This window comes from Triticum urartu, unplaced genomic scaffold (assembly GCF_056163025.1).
Source record: "Triticum urartu cultivar PI428250 unplaced genomic scaffold, HENAU_Tu73 scaffold1479, whole genome shotgun sequence".
NCBI lineage: Eukaryota > Viridiplantae > Streptophyta > Magnoliopsida > Poales > Poaceae > Triticum > Triticum urartu.
Genome location: NW_028259944.1, coordinates 1 through 12,500, shown reverse-complemented (window position 1 = coordinate 12,500; position 12,500 = coordinate 1).

Genomic DNA, 12,500 nt, shown 5'->3' with positions numbered 1-12,500 from the left:
ATTTGCATCGATAAAATAAATCCAAATTCCAGTAGTAGATGAATAATTGCAAATTTGTGTGTGTACGAGATTAGAATAACTTCAAAATAACTGACATAATTTTGTATTTTTCCTGATCAGAAAAATACATGAAAAAGAAAGGAGGTAGAAAAATTTTTGGATTTATGGTTAAAGAAGAAAAAGAAGAAAACAGGGGTTCTGTTGAATTTCAAGTATTCAGTTTCACCAATAAGATACGGAGACTTGCTTCACATTTGGAATTACACAAAAAAGATTTTTCATCGGAAAGAGGTCTACGAAGACTTTTGGGAAAACGTCGACGTTTGCTGGCTTATTTGGCAAAGAAAAATAGAGTACGTTATAAGAAATTAATCGGTCAGTTGAATATTCGGGAGCAGTAATTTAATCGTTCAAATTTTTTTCTTGTTTTATTATTTTTTTAGTAGTCTTATAGTAGTCTTAGATTTTTCATTTTGATGAGCCTCGCTTTGAGGAATTCATGGAATAATCCATTTTCATGGAATAATGAATTAAGGAAGAAAGGATATGAGTCTACCGCTTACAAGAAAAGATCTCATGATAGTCAATATGGGCCCTCAACACCCATCAATGCATGGTGTTCTTCGACTGATCGTTACTCTCGATGGTGAGGATGTTATTGATTGTGAACCCATATTAGGGTATTTACACAGAGGAATGGAAAAAATCGCGGAAAACCGAACTATTATACAATACTTACCTTATGTAACAAGGATATAGAGAGATTGTAGAAAGGGGATAGGATAGTTATTTTTGCAAGAGACTTGTTGTAAATTCCTTAACTTAAGAAAGAAAAAAGAATAAAAACACAGATACATAACATAAAAAAAAGAATAAATAAGACGAGATTCGACCTCCCCCTACATATTTAATTTCCTCTCCTATACAAAAACTAGCAAGACCCACTCCATTGGTAATTCCATCAATAACACCCTTATCAAAAAACTCCGTGAGTTCGGTTAACCCTCTTATACCGAGGGTAAAGACCCTAGTATAGAAAATATCTATATAACCACGATTATATGACCAACTGTATATATTTTTTTTTACTTGATCTAAAAATTCTTTTTTAGGATTTCCTTTGTAAAAAGAGTTTATTAAATCCAAATTCTGAAAAAAAGAATAAGCGGATCCATAGAAGATATATGCTATGAATAAACCAAAGATAGCTAGACTTACAGAAGAAATTGCATTAGTAATAAATTCATATGAATTTACAAAAGAATTAGAACTTTCCTGGGTAAAGTTTATTGAGGGAGTTAACCACTTTGATAATATGGTTAACTCTGCTATTCCATTACCAATTCCTCCATTATCAAAAGAGATTCCTATGAATCCAATGAACAAAGTGAAAAGTAGTAATATAAGAAGAGGAAATAACATAGTATTTCCCGTTTCATGCGGATAGGCAAAAGTTTTTTTAGCCCCAAAAGACGTAGTAAAGGATCCTATCCTATTTCTTGTATTACCTTGAATTTTTGGTATATTTTGTGAAAAAAAAGAAACTCCACTCTTCGTTGTTGATAAAACGAAATCCCTATTCACTCCTTTGGGTATCCTTTTTCCCCATAAGGATATTGAATACAAGGAACTCTCTTTAGTGCTACTGTAATTTTGAAAATGAACACGCAAATACCCATCAAATGTAAGTAAATATATCCGAAACATATAAAAGGCAGTTAATCCTGCAGTAAAGGAGGCTATTATTCCAAAAAAGGGCGAATACAACCAACTATTACTAAGGATTTCATCTTTGGACCAGAAGCAAGCAAGAGGTGGAATACCACAAAGAGAAAGTGTACCCCATAAAAAAGTAGTTCTTGTGATTGGAATGTATTTTCTTAAACCGCCCATAAGAACCATATTTTGACTTTTATCTGGTGAATATCCAACAAGAGGTTCCATTGAATGAATAACGGATCCGGATCCCAAGAACAATAAAGCTTTTGAATAAGCATGAGTGATCAAATGGAATAAAGCAGCTTGATAAGAACCTATACCTAGAGCTAACATCATATAACCCAATTGAGACATTGTAGAATAGGCTAAGCTTCTTTTAATATCTCTCTGAGCAAGAGCTAAAGTAGCTCCTAAGAATAGTGTTATTGTACCTACTAAAGAAATAAAACTCATTATCAAAGGTAAAGATATGAAAAGAGGAAGAAGTCGAGCTAGAAGAAAAATTCCCGCAGCAACCATAGTTGCTGCGTGTATAAGAGCCGAAATAGGAGTGGGCCCTTCCATAGCATCGGGTAACCATACGTGAAGAGGGAATTGTGCGGATTTCGCAACTGCACCAAGGAATAATAAAAAAGCACACAAAGTAGTAAGTAAAGAGTTAATTCCATTATTAGGAATCCAGTTATTAGCTATTTTGAACAAATCCCTAAACTCTAAACTACCTGTTATCCAAAAAAAACCTAAAATTCCTAATAATAGACCAAAATCCCCTACACGATTAGTTACAAAAGCTTTTTGACAAGCACTCGCTGCGATTGGTCGTGTAAACCAAAAGCCTATCAATAAATAAGAACACATTCCCACGAGTTCCCAAAAAAAATAAATTTGTATCAAATTGGAGCTAGTAACCAATCCCAACATGGAAGTATTGAAAAAACTTATATAAACAAAAAATCTCAAATATCCTTCATCGTGAGACATATAACCATCACTATAAATAAGAACCAGGATTCCTACAGTAGTAATTAGTATTAACATAATAGAAGTAAGTGGGTCAATCAAGTATCCAAATTCTAAAGAAAAATCATTATTGACGGTCCAAGACCATAGATATTGATAGATCGAACTTCCATTTATTTGTTGAATAGACAGTTGAACTGAGAATACCATAGCTATACTTAAGAGTAAAACACTAGGAAAAGCCCATATGCGACGAAGATTTTTTGTTGCTGTCGGAATAAGAATAAGGCCAAATCCCATTGACATAATAACTGGAAGTGGGAGAAGAGGGATTACCCATGCATATTGATATGTATGTTCCATAAGAAAAGAAATTGCAATTTTTACTTCAATTTTTACTTCAATTTTTCTATAAAATTGTTTCCGATTCACCAAACCAATTCTTATCTCTTTCTGAAAGAATAAATAAAAAGAATAAGAAAAAATACTGAAATTCTTAATTTTTCCAAAATTTATCTCATTGAAATAATTAAAAATTAAGAATGGGTTTAGTTGGTTAAATTAAAAAAGTTAATAAAATAACTAGGTAACGAAGTTATTTTATTAACTAAATAAAGATATTTATAAAAATAAAAAAAAAAAAGTGGAATCATTTTACTTTCTATTCATAATTCATTTTTATATTTCTTTAAAACAAAGATGAAACAGCTCTCTTGTTCCATAATTAACTGATTGAGTGAATTCCAATGAAAACCTATGTTTATAAGAAATTATCGAATAGTCCTTACTTCATATAGAACTAAAATTCTAATGACTATAAATTACCTAAGTTTTAGAATGTCTTGTTTAAGAGACTCAGTATTTTTTGTTTTGATTGGAATTCCTTTCCTTTATGGAATACCATTCTGAACTTAATTAACTATTTTCATTTTCCCTTCTTTTTATCCCCCCGTCTTATCTTATATGGGGGATAGGCTTCCATACCATATATCTATATATGGAGTATACTTGATATATAAATAGATATAAATAGATTTAAATGAGAAACCCTTCTATATATTCTATATTATTAAAAAAAAAGTATAAAATATATAAAGAAAAAATGTTAAAAAATTCTTGTTGTCTTATCCGCATTAGACAAAATGAAGTAAAAAATAATTCAAAATTTAAGTATCTTTCAGTATCTAAGTATAAATACTAATAAAAAGAAGAAAGAAGGATTGATTTGCAGCAATAGATGTCTTTCACATACAACTAGAAAAAAGTAATTTCCTTTTTGAATGGCAGTTCCAAAAAAACGTACTTCAATGTCAAAAAAGCGTATTCGTAAAAATATTTGGAAGAAAAAGACTTATTTTTCCATAGTACAATCTTATTCTTTAGTAAAATCAAGATCATTTTCGAGCGGTAATGAGCATCCAAAACCAAAGGGTTTTTCTGGGCAACAAACAAATAATAAGATTTTGGAATAATATGAATTGACTTATCAAAAAAGAATTCCAATTATTTAATAATTTGGATTCTTCTTTGAATGTACTTTTATGTGTCGAATTACTCGGTACAATATTCTTAGAACAAAAAACCCCTCTTATCTTATATATACAAGAAAAAAAAAGTTTTGTTTGGTATACTGTGTGCTAAGTATTCTTTTCCTATCAATGAACTTTTCATAATTTTCCTAATAGAATCCTCATATTCTATTAGGAAAATTATGAAAAGTGGAGTATTCTTACAATAGGACTTACAACTTCCACCTATCTTCTCCAAAATCATAAGGTTAGTAAATCTTATTAATAAGAGCATAAAGACTTTCATTCTAGAAATTTTTAAAAAATCCAAAAAGCCTTTTCTATTTATCCATTTTATTTTAATTTCATCATTAAATAGAAACCCTTTTGGATTTTTTTCATTGTATTGAAAGAATTTTCAAAATGTAAAGGGGAAATTAATTAGAAAAAATTAGTTCTATAATTGCAAGTTAGAAAAAAGAAGTTCCAACTCTTTCAAGCAGTGTTTGTGTTTCTATTGGGCAAAGCAAGAGTTTATTGTAAAAAAAAAAAATGGAAACGATACTACCAAACGAAGTCTATTTTAATGAAAACTCTAATGTTCCTAAATTTTATGGACTTTCCCAATATCGACGATTCCCAAGATAATAGCTATTATTCTTTTAAGTTACCTATTATTTGAAGTTAGCCGCCATGGTGAAATTGGTAGACACGCTGCTCTTAGGAAGCAGTGCTCAAGCATCTCGGTTCGAATCCGAGTGGCGGCATTCTTGAAAAAGAATACAATAGATTAGAAATCAATTCGAAATTTACAATTTTGTAATGGGACCTTTTCCCCTTATGCTATTTGCAACTTTAGAACATATACTAACTCATATCTCTTTCTCAACGATTTCAATTGTGATTACGATTCATTTTATAACCTTATTAGTTCGTGAACTTGGAGGATTACGCGATTCGTCAGAAAAAGGAATGATAGTTACTTTTTTCTCTATAACAGGATTCTTAGTTTCTCGTTGGGCTTCCTCGGGACATTTTCCATTAAGTAATTTATATGAGTCATTGATCTTCCTTTCATGGGCCCTGTATATTCTTCATACCATTCCTAAAATACAGAACTCTAAAAATGATTTAAGCACAATAACTACGCCAAGTACTATTTTAACGCAAGGCTTTGCCACATCGGGTCTTTTAACTGAAATGCATCAATCCACGATACTAGTACCTGCTCTACAATCTCAGTGGTTAATGATGCATGTCAGTATGATGTTATTAAGCTATGCAACTCTTTTGTGCGGATCCTTATTATCTGCCGCTATTCTAATCATTAGATTTCGAAATAATTTCCATTTCTTTTCTAAAAAGAAAAAAAATGTTTTAAATAAAACATTTTTCTTTAGTGATATTAAATATTTTTATGCAAAAAGAAGTGCTTTAAAAAGAACCTCTGTCCCTTCATTTCCAAATTATTACAAATATCAATTAACGGAGCGTTTGGATTCTTGGAGTTATCGTGTCATTAGCCTAGGATTTACCCTTTTAACCGTAGGTATTCTTTGTGGAGCAGTATGGGCTAATGAGGCCTGGGGATCCTATTGGAATTGGGATCCTAAGGAAACTTGGGCATTTATTACTTGGACCATATTCGCAATTTATTTACATAGTAGAACAAATCCAAATTGGAAGGGTACGAATTCTGCACTTATAGCTTTGATAGGATTTCTTATAATTTGGATTTGTTATTTTGGTATAAATCTATTAGGAATAGGCTTACATAGTTATGGTTCGTTTACATTAACACCTAAATGATTACATAAAATAAAACCTTCATGAAATGAAGGTTTTTACTTTTATGTTTTATTTGAGAACCCCTTGAACGCCTTATCAAAGGGTTCTCAAAAATTCGAGATAGATCTAATTATACTTTTTTACTTATTTCTGCATTATATACTTTTTTACTTATTTCTGCATTAATAGAGCAGACGAGTAAAAAAAAGCAAACCTATTTAGGATAATAATTGGATAAGAGAGCCTCTACCCTGTCAACGGATAGGGAGAGAACAAAATCTGGATAAATACCAATTCCTATTACTGGTAAAAAGATACAGATTAAAATAAAGAGTTCTCGTGGTCCAGAATCCACAAAATTTGCGTTTGGAACATTAAATAGCTTGTATCCATAGAACATCTGGCGTAACATAGATAATAAATAAATAGGAGTTAATATCATTCCAATTGCCATTACAAAAGTAATTAGTGTTTTTGGCATTAACAGAAATTTTGGACTAGTAATTAGTCCAAAAAATACTACTAATTCTGCGACAAAACCACTCATTCCTGGTAAGGCAAGAGAAGCCATTGAAAAGCTACTAAACATGGTAAAAATTTTAGGCATTGGGATAGATATTCCCCCCAGTTCTTCGAGATAAACAAGACGCATTCTATCAGAAGCGGTTCCTGCCAAGAAAAAAAGTGTAGCACCAATAAATCCATGGGATAATATTTGTAAAATAGCTCCATTGAGTCCAATGTTGGTTATGGAACCAATTCCTATAATTATGAAACCCATGTGAGATACAGAGGAATAAGCTATTCTTTTTTTGAAATTTCGTTGACCAAGAGAAGTTGAAGCTGCATAGATTATTTGGATCGCTCCTATTATTACTAACCAGGGCGAAAATAGATAATGAGCATGAGGTAACAATTCCATGTTGATCCGAATCAATCCATATGCTCCCATCTTTAATAATATTCCCGCTAAAAGCATACATGTACTATAATGTGCTTCCCCATGGGTATCTGGTAACCACGTATGTAGGGGTATAATCGGCAATTTGACAGCATAAGCAATAAGGAAGCCAAAATATAAAAGTATTTCCAAGGTTGCAGGGTATGATTGATTAATTAATCTTTCCAAATCTAATCCTGGTTCGTTGGAACCATATAAGCCCATACCCAGAACTCCGATTAAGAAAAAAATGGAACCGCCTGCAGTATACAAAATAAACTTTGTAGCTGAATATAGACGCCTCTTCCCCCCCCACATGGATAAAAGTAAGTAAACAGGAATTAATTCTAACTCCCACATGATAAAAAAAAGTAAAAGGTCTCGCGAAGAAAATAATCCTATTTGACCACTATACATTGCGAGCATCAGGAAATAGAATAATCGCGAATTCCGTGTAATTGGCCAAGCTGCTAAAGTAGCTAAAGTAGTGATAAATCCTGTCAATAAAATAGATCCTAATGAAAGTCCATCGATTCCCAATCTCCAGTGGAAATCGAAGACATCTATCCATTTATAATCCTCCTTTAATTGGATTAAGGGATCCTCCAGTTGGAAATGATAACAGAACGCATAAGTCATTAGAAGGAATTCTAATAAACAAATAGATATAGTATACCACCTAACGACTTTGTTTCCCTTATGAGGTAAAAAGAAAATTAATGAACCTGCAAATATCGGCAAAACAACAAGTATTGTTAACCAAGGAAAATAACTCATGATAAAGTGATAAAGACAAGATACGTTTTGACCAGAAAAGCCCGTGCTCGATTATTTCGAGCACAGGCTTCTTCGGTAAAGAGGAATCAGACGATTCGAGTGAAGTTTTTTGTAACGTATCAATAAGATAGAGCCATGCTACGTGTTGTTTCAGGCCCTAAATAAACGCGGACACTTAAAAAATCTGTCGGGCAGGCAGATTCACATCTCTTACAACCCACACAATCTTCGGTTCTCGGCGCGGAAGCAATTTGCTTGGCTTTACATCCATCCCAGGGTATCATTTCTAATACATCTGTTGGACAAGCTCGTACACATTGAGTGCATCCTATACATGTATCGTAAATTTTTACGGAATGTGACATTGGATCTATAAATTTTTCTTTTCAACATAAAATTTTTCGATCTGGTAAAAATGAAATTAGTACTATAATGAGTCATATGTATTGTAGACACCAGACGAAGCAATGGTTTATCCAAACTTCAAAAAAAAAAATCTATTTTTTAATCTGTTTGTGAGAAAGCGTGAAGAGAGCCAAGAGACTTTAATTTTGGATTTCAACAATAAATAAGAAATAAGAAAGAATTTTACGAATTGTACAGACGAATTCGAATTAGCCAATAAATTGGCTATCGTCTTTTCAATATAAATTATTGCAATATTCAAATTGCAATATCAATGAATTACAAATACAAAAATTCATTTAAGTGAAAAAGAATACTATGCAATAATCTACTAAAAAAAATGGATATTCTCAAATAATACTAAGAAAATAGTATTGATTTCTATTTATTTTAATATGTGCGCCTTTGTTTAGAGGATTCTATGTCTAATTATTCAAAAGTCTAATTATTCAATAAATTAGATTGATTGATACGAGTGGATTTCCTATTACGATGGATGGAAGAAAGAATGGATAGTCCAATAGCGGCTTCAGCAGCTGCAAGGGCTATAACAAAAATTGCGAAAATATCTCCTTTTAATTGGCGACTATCAAATAGATCAGAAAATGTTACGAGATTTAGATTAATTGAATTCAGTATAAGTTCAAGACATATTAGAGCTCTAACCATGTTTCGGCTTGTGATCAATCCATAGATACCAATCGAAAATAAATAGACACTCAAAAAAAGTACATGCTCAAACATCATTAACTAACTCCTTATCAATCTCGATTCATTTCAATATGAGGGCAAGAATTGAACCGATTCAATTAATTACAATAGAACAATTACACAACAAAAGAAAAAAAAAAAAAAAAAAAAGGAGGTATTTGTTGGCAGTAGATGGATTTTACTAAATCAAAATTGTGATTCTTTAGTTATTTATTTTAGATTTGCAATTCTTATAATTTGTACTTTTTCTAAGTTTTCTTATTGCCGAGCCATAGTAATTGCACCTATTAAAGAAACTAGAAGAATTATGGAAATGAGTTCAAACGGAAGATAAAAATCGGTTGCTAAATGAATTCCAATTTGTTGAACATTATTTATGAGACCCTGTTCTACTATTTGGTTTGATCTTGTAGTCCAAAGAATTCCATACCACGACGTATCTGGGATAAGTCATTAGTGAAAAAACAATAGTTATACAAACGAGTGAAGTGAACCCATCTCCAATAGTCCAATAATTCTTATCTTTAGACCATTCTGAGCCATTTACGAACATTACAGCGAATATGATCAAGACATTTATGGCTCCCACATAAATAAGAAGTTGTGCGACAGCTACAAAGTAGGAATTTAATAAAAAATAGAATAAGGATATACAAACAAGAACTAATCCCAGCGAAAAGGCAGAATAAATGGGGTTGGTAAGTAATACTACTCCTAGACCCCCTAGTAGAAGAACAAATCCCCCAAATAGCATAAGAATCTCATGTATTGGTCCAGGTAAATCCATTATGGATAAAAAGAAATTAATAGTATAAAATTTTTCATGAACAGACTAAAACTAAAGGATTCAAGGAAGGAAAAAAGGATTAGGGTATTTTTTTGTGTATAAACTTATAGTTATAAATTATATTATATCACGAAAATCTAGTCTGATTTAAAATAAGAAATAATTTCCAATAAGCAGTAGTTTTTCGTTTTTCTTTATAGTTTAATTTTAAAGTTTAATAAAGAATTATTAGATTTTTATAACAGAAAGACAAAATCAAAGTTTAGTAATCAGTAATCGTTCTTGAATTCGAAGATTTTTCTTTGTTTATTTTACTTTCAGACGAATTCCTAATTGTTTGAATTGTGTAATCTCCCATTATGGAGATTGGTAACCGACTTAAAGCAATTTGATTGTAATTCAATTCATGACGATCATAGGTAGAAAGTTCATATTCTTCAGTCATTGATAAACAGCTTGTTGGACAGTACTCAACACAATTGCCACAAAATATACAAACTCCGAAATCAATACTATAATTAAGCAATTGTTTTCTTTTAATATCCTTTTCAAATCTCCAATCCACAACGGGTAAATCTATCGGACATACGCGAACACATACTTCACAAGCAATACATTTATCAAATTCAAAGTGGATTCGCCCTCGGAAACGCTCTGGTGTAATTGATTTTTCATAAGGGTAGTGAATCGTTATAGGTAAACGATTTGTGTGGGATAAGGTAGTTATGAAACTTTGACCTATGTACCTTGTAGCACGTATTGTTTGTTGACCATAACTCATGAACCCAGTTACCATAGGGAACATATTCATTCTAAATATCTATGAAAAAGATATGTTTCTTTCTCTTGTTTGAGAGAGCTTTTGTGTTGAAAATATTCTTACTATTATTGTATTATCTTATTTATAGTGAAACAAGTTGAGAAGAGGTTGTTAATAAGAGATTGCCCAGGGAAATAGGTAAAAGAAATTTCCATCCAAGATTTAATAACTGATCCATTCTCATCCTCGGTAAAGTCCATCTTATTGTGATAGAAATGAAGAGAAATAAATAAGCTTTAGTTAATGTAATAAATATACCCATTGTCATTTCCAAAATTCCAACTGCTTTATTCATTTGGAAAAAATCAAAAAAGGATATATAGGGAATAGATAAATTCCACCCGCCCAAGTAGAGAACTGTTACAAATAAAGAAGAAACTAATAAATTTAGGTAAGAAACAAGATAAAATAAACCATATTTGATACCGGAATATTCAGTTTGGTAACCTGCTACTAATTCTTCCTCCGCTTCTGGTAAATCAAAGGGTAATCTTTCACATTCTGCCAAAGAAGAAATTAAAAAAACCAGAAAACCTATAGGCTGACGCCAAATATTCCATCCAAAAAAACCGTATTTTGACTGTGCTTCAACTATATCAACTGTACTTGAACTGTTAGATAATCATAGTCGGTGATAACATCACAGTTCCCACCGCTATTTCAAAACCGTACATGAAACCTTAGCTTCATACGGCTTCTCTATGATCAGAAAAAGGAAAGGACTGTTTTGTTCCTAGCCCCGGGGGCGTAGATAGAATTAGATAAAATAAAATAGATTTGAAAGTCCTAAATTAGACCAAAGGAATTCCGTCTGCTAGAATAAGAAAAAGCGCTTCCGAATTGATCTCATCCTTTATAATATAATGAAAATTTTTCTTTGTTCAGTAATAACTTAATCTTGGAATAAAACACTTGTTACTTGTTATAGGAATTCAATTAATAAATGGAAAGAGTTGGGTATTAGTTCATGAGCAATTCTGCATGAATATGGATAGAGGAAGGAAATAATGAAAATTTTTTCTAGTGCACTCCATATCTTTTTTACTATTCTTCTTTCCCCAGGGAGGGGGTATTTAAAAAGAAAAAATGGATAAAGGGTTAATTCGTTCTTGATAGCCATTTCCTTAACAAGTGAATGGGAACATACTCTGGATCGGAATCCGAAGAAAGTACTACTTGATAATTTCTACAAATTGCAAGTCCTTATTATGATTCCTTTTATGGGCAAAAATCTCTAATGTTTTAGATTTTCCATTACTAATCCTTTATGTACTTTAGTGTTCCTAACCCTTCACTAACTTTTGGTGGATTCTTCTTATGGATTATTAAGTTATAGTAATAACTAGGAGTATTCTAGTAATGGAATTCCATATCGTGAATCCTTTATTCTTGGCCGCTTCAAGATATGATGACTAATTAAAAAATATCAACCTTGGGATAAAGAGTTTACACTGCTTATGTTTACTTCCACTTTTTTCTTGTACGTAGGAAATGAGATTTTTTCTTTTTACTACAAATTTATAAGCTGTTTTGTTTCACTCATATAGCTATCTAGTTTAACTTACCAACCCAAATACTAAATAAGAAAAGGAATATAAATAGTTAATGGATTTTATAGGAAAAAGATCTATTTTAACGAATCACACGTAGAGATATTGCTAGCACACAAAAAGTTAATGGTATTTCATAACTAATGGATTGAGCAGCAGCTCGTAGACCGCCTGAAAAAGAATATTTATTATTTGAGCTATATCCTGCCATAAGAAGACCAATAGGAGCTATACTTGAAATGGCAATCCATAAAAAAACACCAATACTAAGATCGGCTAAAACAAAATGATATCCCAAAGGGATAACTAAAAAACTTAATAAAACTGATATGACTGCTATAGAGGGTCCAATGCTAAATAAAGAAATATCTCCTCGGGATGGCAGAATATCTTCTTTAAAAAGTAGCTTAGTCCCATCTGCTATAGCTTGAAGCAGGCCCAGGGGGCCAGCATATTCAGGACCAATACGTTGTTGTATCGACGCAGATATTTCTCTTTCTAACCACACAATTACGAGTACCTCTATTGTTATTCC